Source organism: Sinocyclocheilus rhinocerous, unplaced genomic scaffold, assembly GCF_001515625.1.
Source record: "Sinocyclocheilus rhinocerous isolate Xijiao unplaced genomic scaffold, SAMN03320098_v1.1 scaffold8673, whole genome shotgun sequence".
Lineage (NCBI taxonomy): Eukaryota > Metazoa > Chordata > Actinopteri > Cypriniformes > Cyprinidae > Sinocyclocheilus > Sinocyclocheilus rhinocerous.
This window is the reverse complement of record NW_015628907.1, coordinates 51,113-59,484: the sequence shown is the minus strand read 5'-3', so window position 1 is coordinate 59,484 and position 8,372 is coordinate 51,113. Positions and strand designations below refer to the sequence as shown.

Sequence of the window (8,372 nt, the reverse complement as noted above, 5' to 3'; positions counted from 1 at the left end):
GTGAGGGAGCTTGTGAATGATGAGTGTGTGTGTGTGTGTGTCTCAGGGTTTAGGGCGTCTGTGCGAGCGTTTCCCCGTCATCGCTCACTCCGCCACCACATCTCTGAAGGATTTCCTGGTGATTCCGTCAGCTGTTCTGATCAAACTCTACAAGTATCACAGTCAGTACAGCTCAGGTGAGTTCAGCTTCTCCTCTGAGAAGTGCCTTCTGTCTTGAGGAGTGGTGTTTTAATGCATTACATTATTGTGTTACTCCTAATGAAAGTAAATGTTGTATAAAATCAGTAATATAGTGTATAAAATATAAAGTTAAATAAATAAATACATTAAATTTTTTGATCATTTTTAATATTAGTGTGGACTGTGAATGTTCATTGGCCACATTAATTTAATAATAATAATAAATAATTATATTTTCCCCACAAATAATGCTAATATTTTTAATTATAATTTTTGTTTATTTGCTATAATATATTCAAATTATATTTTTATTATTATATTTAAAGAGCCAAAAATGATATTAAACAAAAATATAAGCTACAAAATAATATTATAGTAATAATTATATGTACACATGTTTTTTTTAATAAATATATTTTATATTATTATAAGTATAATTTAAATATAGATTAATTCATTTATTTATTTATTGCTCCGCTGACATTGTTCACATGCAGTCTCTGTACCTGTATATAGACACTATTTTTGTTCTGCTGACCTCTTTACATCTTTTCCTTTAGGAGGCGGCGGCATCAAAATCAATGTGACCAATGAACACTCTCAGCCCACACTCAACCTGCTGTCCAACAGGAAAGACCAGCCGTCGATGTACGAGCAGCTCAGAGACATTTCCATCGACAACATCTGCAGGTCTGCCTCACTTTTAGATTATTTTCTGAAGTTCACCTAAAATGAACATCATCTCTGCATCTGCTCTGAGTTTGAGTCGTTTTTAGCTTGCATATGGTACACAGCATGTGCCAAACATCTTCCCAAACTTATAATGAGAAGCGCTTATCAACAAAAGAGACGCTTGGCTCCCTGCAGTTTCCCAGTCAAAATGGAAATTTGAAAATGAAGAAGTTAAGACATAAATGAGTACTGTAATTGTACAGTCATGTAAATTATAATAAAATAATTTTATTTTCTTAAATACTCTCATTTAAAAAAGTAAATAATCTAATTTTTTATTTAATGGTTAAATTCCAAGAGTAATATTTCTCTTAGTACTTTCAATATTTTTGTTTAGTAATATAATAATAATAATTATAATAATTATTATTACATTTTCTTAAATACTCTTATTTAATATAATTAATATAATTATTTTAATAATAATATTTTTTTTTATTTAATGGTGAAATATTAATTATATTTAATTGAGTAATAAGAGTAATATTATAAGAGGTTTATTTAATTTTTATGTAGTAGTAGTAATAGTATAATAATAGTCTAATAATATATTCACAACGTTGATATAATCACAAAATTTTTGTCCAAATTTTATCAGAAAAATTGCAATTTGATTTCCCTCCCTCCCCAAATTGTGCAGCTTTAGTCATGAAACCATAAAAACCTGAAGTAAAATAAAGGCTAGCTAAAATAAATTAAAAACTTACACTTATTTTTAATTCAGCTAGTTGCCAGGCAACATTTCTCATTTTCTTTAACATAACTTTAAAAAATATATATATATTTTAAATAAAAATAACTTTAAAAGTTCTTTAAAATAACTACAAGTAAATAAACTAAAAAAAAACTAATAAATAAAAATGTATAGACATTAAAAAACAACAAAAAAATGACAAAAACTTAACTAAAGTGAAAATAGTAAATATAAAAATAAAATCTAATTCAAAATAATAACAAGAACTATAATAGTATCTCAACAATACTAAAATAACACCATTCTGAATGTGCTGACTGAAGCTCTGCTTATACGCTGAAATGTTTTCTTGGGAATAAATGTAATGCACATGTAAATGAATATGTGATGCATATAAACGCAACTTTCAGAGTCAGAAATCAGGCCGGATTCATTCTGATTGACAAAAACCAATGCATGTAAACATAAGGCTTTAAATGTAAATGCATGCGTGTCGTCTGCAGATGTCTGAAAGCTGGGCTCACGATGGATCCTGTAATAGTGGAGGCGTTTTTAGCCAGCCTGTCAAACCGGCTCTACATCTCCCAAGAAAATGACAAGTGAGGAAACAAACTGTCTGTCTGTCTGTCTCTCTGAGTGCTGTGATGTGATGTGCAGTATTGGGTTACTCTAAAAAAAGTAATTAATTACTAGTTACTAATTACATCTTCAACAGTGTAATTAGATTACTGTACAAATTACTCTCTCCAAATGTATTTAAATACTTATTACTAATTACTTTCTAAATCCTATATCAACCTCGACAAGTTAAGTTTCAAATAAATAAAAGATAACTACCTAAATTATTCTGGTCAAACTTTAGATTAGAGTCCAATTCTCACTATTAACTACCTATTTACTATGACTTTTGCCTCGATATACTCCTCTAAAGTGTTACCAATATTCTTATTAACTCACCAACGTATTTAAAGTGAGAAGGGTACATAAAAGCATGCATTTTAAGGTTAGACTTTAAATTTTGATGCTAAATCCACTATTGTTATGCACAGTATTAAGTTCAGTAACTGTAATTAAATTACAGGAAAAATAAGAGTAATCCCTTTACTTTTTCAAGGGAAAAGTAATTAAATTACAGTAACTAACTAGATAAAAAATTTTATCAAGACAAACTTAAGGTTGGCTTGAGAAAGCCTAGCCTGAAAGTTTAAAGCAGTTGTAAAAGCCTGAAGTTTGAAAATTTAGATTAAGTCTATAAGGTAACAATAATATAATAAGATAACCTTGTTTGAAATCCGCCAAAAACAACGCTAGTTACTAACATGTTGCTAGCATGATTAACAAATTACTAGCATGATGCTAGCATGTTTCTTGCATGATTAGCATGTTACTATCGTGTTGCTAGCATGATTAGCAAGTTACTAGCATGTTTCTAGCATGATTAGCAAGTTACTAGCATGATGCTAGCATGTTTCTTGCATGATTAGCATGTTACTAGCATGTTGCTAGCATGAATAGCAAGTTACTAGCATGTTCCTAGCATGATTAGCAAGTGACTAGCATGTTTCTTGCATGATTAGCATGTTGCTAGCATGATTAGCAAGTTACTAGCATGTTCCTAGCATGATTAGCAAGTTACTAGCATGTTGCTAGCATGTTTCTAGCATGATTAACATGTTTTTAGCATGATTGGCCTGTCATTAGCATATTGCTGGCATGATAAGCATGTTACTAACATGTTGCTAGCATGATTAGCAAATGACTAGCATGTTTCTAGCATGAATAGCAAGTTACTAGCATGACGCTAGCATGTTTCTTGCATGATTAGCATGTTACTAGCATGTTGCTAGCATGAATAGCAAGTTACTAGCATGACGCTAGCATGTTTCTTGCATGATTAGCATGTTACTAGCATGTTGCTAGCATGAATAGCAAGTTACTAGCATGACGCTAGCATGTTTCTTGCATGATTAGCATGTTACTAGCATGTTGCTAGCATGAATAGCAAGTTACTAACATGATTAGCAAGTTAGTAACATGTTGCTAGAATGATTAGCAAGTGACTAGCATGTTTCTTGCATGATTAGCATGTTACTAGCATGTTGCTAGCATGAATAGCAAGTTACTAGCATGTTCCTAGTATGATTAGCATGTTACTAACATTTTGCTAGCATGATTAGCAAGTGACTAGCATGTTTCTATCATGATTATCAAGTTACTAGCATGACGCTAGCATGTTTCTTGCATGTTACTAGCATGTTGTTAGCATGATTAGCAAGTTCCTAGCATGTTCCTAGCATGATTAGCATGTTACTAGCATTTTGCCAGCCTGATTAGGAAGTAACTAATGTTGATAGCATGAAAAGCAAGTTACTAGCATGTCGCTAGCATGCTTCTAGCATGATTAACATGTTACTAACATGTTGCTAGCATGATTAGCAAATGACTAGCAGGTTTTTAACATGATTGGCAAGTGACTAGCATGTCGCTAGCATGATTAGCATGTTACTAGCATGATTAGCATGCTACTAGCATGTTGTTGATATGTTTCTAGCATGTTGTTGGTAGGTTTCTAGCATGATTAGCATGTCGCTAGGATAGATAGATAGATAGATGATAGTCAGATGATAGATCTCAAGCCAACCTAATTACTTATTAACTAGTTTCACCCAACACTGGTGATGTGGTTTTATTGACTCAGGCGGGTGTGTTTCTCCTCAGGGAGGCTCATCTCATCCCGGATCACACCATCCGCGCGCTCGGACACATCGCTGTGGCCATGAGAGACTGTCCTAAAGTCATGGAGCCCATCCTGCAGATCCTGCAGCAGAAGTTCTGCCAGCCGCCCTCGCAGCTAGACGTGCTGATTATAGACCAGCTGGGTTGCATGGTTATCACCGGCAACGTGAGGATCTCATTTACACGCATAATTATAGTCGCTCGCTGCGTGAAGCTGCATTTATTTTCAGTCGATTCCTTCTTTGTTTGTCTTGTGCGCTTCACCACCCACAGTGTTGTACGTTTGCATCGTGACTCATGTCTAATGAATTACAAGGTGTCCATTTATAAGCTTTTTTAAAACCAGTAATTCAGAAACTGTGAGCGAACAGTAGGGCTGCGACGATAAATTGATGCAGATACGATTCGTGGATCTTCCGAATGCATCGCGATTCTCTCTGGAATTGATTCTGAACTTAGATTTTAACAGCAGATGGCGCTTTACACTAGTTTTTATCCACACACTCAAATGCTCATGAAGAAGAGCGCTGAAGAGCGCTTGTGCTAAAGCAAAGCAAGTCTAGCAAATAAAGTGTAATGATATTAATACAAATATTATTCTTCCGCCAAACAATGTAGTTCCTCAGAAACAGTTGTGGTTGCAACAAAGTGGTTGCCAAGCAACACACAGACATAAACGAAGGTGTATGTTTGTAGAGTAATATACAACAGCTTTTAACACGGCTCAACCAATCAGAATCAAGGACCGGAACTCTCCGTTTTATGAATGTAATTTCACCTCGGCTTGGAATGCTTTTATGATTACTGTAAACACGGCCCACTGTGAACACCGTTCAACCTTTTAGAATTTTATGAATGATTATTTTAGGTTCAAGTGTGTTTAAGGATTTGGAAACAAGCAGAGTACGGCTGTTTCTAAAGCATGCAGCGCCATCTGCTGTTCAAAAGAAACAAAAGAGAAAGAATCGCGATGCATTCGGAAAATCTCAGAATCGATGCTGAATCATTTCTCGATTCGCGATGCATCGATTTATTTTCCCAGCCCTACAATTCAGATAAAAAAAAAAAATGTGCATGTTAAACAAGCATAGCATCTCATAATCCTCCAGAAAACAGTTGTGCTGCACAATATTTTTGTGGAAACTGTGAAACAGTCAAGTTTCCCCATCTTCCCCTCTTACTTGACAGCAGCAGTTCCTATGGTAATATCCTAACACAGAGAATAGCCCTAAATAATGCATTCCTCAGTCTTTCCTCTTCAGACACCTCGCTGTAAGCACTGCACGTGTGTCCTAGCACAACCTAGCGTTCAGCCAGCGATAACACCAGTATAATGGCTATGAACACAGATATATTTCCAGTGTGAAGATTGTGAAAACTTGCCAAGTCTAAATCTGACTACTTATAACACAAAAATCTGAACTTTTTACATTTTTATTGAAGGCATTGAGTAATCATTCATAATGTAAGCAGGAATGTGTAAGTGGATTTAGTATCTAGATATTATAGATATTCCTCCACCAAATGTTTCCTTTACTTGTTTGTAAGACTGACGTTGATGATGAATGTTATACCCAACATTGAGAATGAATTCTGTACCCAACATGACCGTTTATAACATAAAGAATGCAATCCAAATTTAACTGCTAGTAAAAAGAAACAAAAGAGAAAGAATCGCGATGCATTCAGAAAATCTCAGAATCGATGCTGAATCATTTCTCGATTCGCGATGCATCGATTTATTTTCGCAGCCCTAGCGTACAGAGCAGTTAAGTGAACAATGAGAACTTTGTTTCAACTCGATCAGGGTTTGAAATGAACTTTTTCACTCACCAGCCTATTTGGCTACTACTAGTTACTGGACATTCACTGGACTATTACCAGCCAAAACAAAAAATATCAGAATATCAAAAATATTAAAATCACTGGATTTAAATATATTTGGTTTTCAATCTGATTCTGAATCACTGAATGAGTGGCAAATGCAAAAGAAATTGTGAAGTCAATTATTTTTATAGATAGTCAATATTTTTTGATCGGAAAAATAGAATTGAAAAGACATTCTAATGTACAGGAAAACCTGTTTAAAGATGTATTAAACTTGTTTTAATGCTTGAAAGCCTTTTGTCTTTGACCCATATACAAGATGTAGGATTGGTCACATGTATATTTGTCCCGTGTATATTTATTGAAATGAGAAGAATTGCCTTTGCGATTTGTGATTTTTTTTTTCTTTCTTCTTCCTTTACTGTAAACAATATTTTATTGGAGTATCCTGCTTTAAATGATGTTAGGAAACATTTTTACTTAAAGTACATTAATGGACATTTAAAAAAAACGTTTCTCCTGGAAAAGTTTTTAGAATATCAAATATCAAATTTAAAAATTCTGTATAATTGTTGTTTTTGTTATTTATCTATTTTTTTTGTCTTTTTGTAAAAAAATATTTTTGTATTAAGACTATTTTAAATCTTATTTCTCTTATTTCTCTCATGAATATGGCAAATCTACTGTATGTTACTGTATTATTAATTTCATTATTATTATTATTATAAATAGAATGTGTTTGAATTTAAGATGTGGCGCTTCTCATTCTCTTTGTTTTGCTTTGTCGGCATCTGTTTTGAGGACAGTGAGGGTATATGTGTTACTCACCATGGTAGATTTTTTTTTTCACCTGCATTTGGCGGGTGTTAATTCCTGATCTTGATCTAAAAGATCATTTGTGTTTTTCTAACAGACAGTGTGTGATTTGTGTTTTTACTACAGCAATACATCTATCAGGAGGTCTGGAACCTGTTCCAGCAGATCAGTGTGAAAGCCAGTAATGTGGTGTATTCAGCCACCAAAGACTACAAAGACCACGGATACAGGTGTGTGTGTGTGTGTGTGAGCATGCAGACTTCACCTGATGCATTTTTATGCATTCATTTTACTGTATTAGAAATGCTTGATAGCATTTCTTGATAGCAGGAAGTGTCAGGCATTTTAACATTTTAAATGAGTCATATTTTACGCTATTGTAGCTTAATGAGTCCAGTCATAATATGTCAATATATGTCGTAATTTAGTTTTTAATGACCATTTCCCAGCCTCTCTCTGAGCTTTTATTTTAATTAAACAGGCTATTTCATTAGTTTGATTTTTGCAATTGCATCTTTTTAGATTTCTGTATGTATGCATTTAGACAGCCGAGTCCCATTTCATACTTGTATATGCATTTTATTTTAAGTGGAGGAGTTGCAAGCACAAATTATGATTTTGGAATGACTTATTAATTTTGACTTTCAATATGTTTAAAATGTTTCAATATGTTTTGTATAAAATTAATTTTCAAAATATTGAATACATTTTATTTTATTCTATTTAATAGAATAATATTACAATTATAATATTATGAATCATATGAAGTTATAATAGTATACAATTATATTATAAATTAATAATAGTAAATTATGTAAATATTAATGACTTTTCTTGAATTTGTGTATGAGCATAATTTACTAATACATTTTTTTAACTTAAAAGTGTTATTTTATATAAAGTATTTAACAGAATATTTAATATGACATTATTTTATACAATTAAATATAATAATATTAAAATTATAATATTATAAAATTATATTAGAAATTAATAATTTTTAAATTTGCGTATTGGCATAATTTACACCGTTAATCATCAGGGCAGGTCAAATTACTGTGGGCTAATAAGTACATTTTTGTGAATTCTGAAAGTTTTCTTCATGATATTTTACATGATTCATACATCTGTACTGTTTATTCCTTAAAATCCACTTCCAGTGTGTCTCTGGTGGTGGTTTAATGTAAAGCGTGTGTGTTTGTGCAGGCACTGCTCTCTAGCTGTGATAAACGCACTGGCTAATATCGCGGCTAACCTGCAGGGGGAGCAGCTGGTGGACGAGCTGCTGGTCAATCTGCTGGAGCTGTTCGTTCAGCTCGGCCTGGAGGGCAAGAGAGCCAGCGAACGCGCCAGTGATAAAGGACCGGCCCTCAAAGTCAGTCTGTGT

At 33.3% G+C, this 8,372-nt stretch overlaps 1 pseudogene; it reads left to right on the top strand.

The window, feature by feature from the left end:
• The first annotated feature begins 19 nt into the window (after positions 1–19).
• The window catches only part of LOC107738497 (phosphatidylinositol 4-kinase alpha-like), a 49,384-nt pseudogene continuing 41,031 nt past the window's right edge, over positions 20–8,372 (top strand).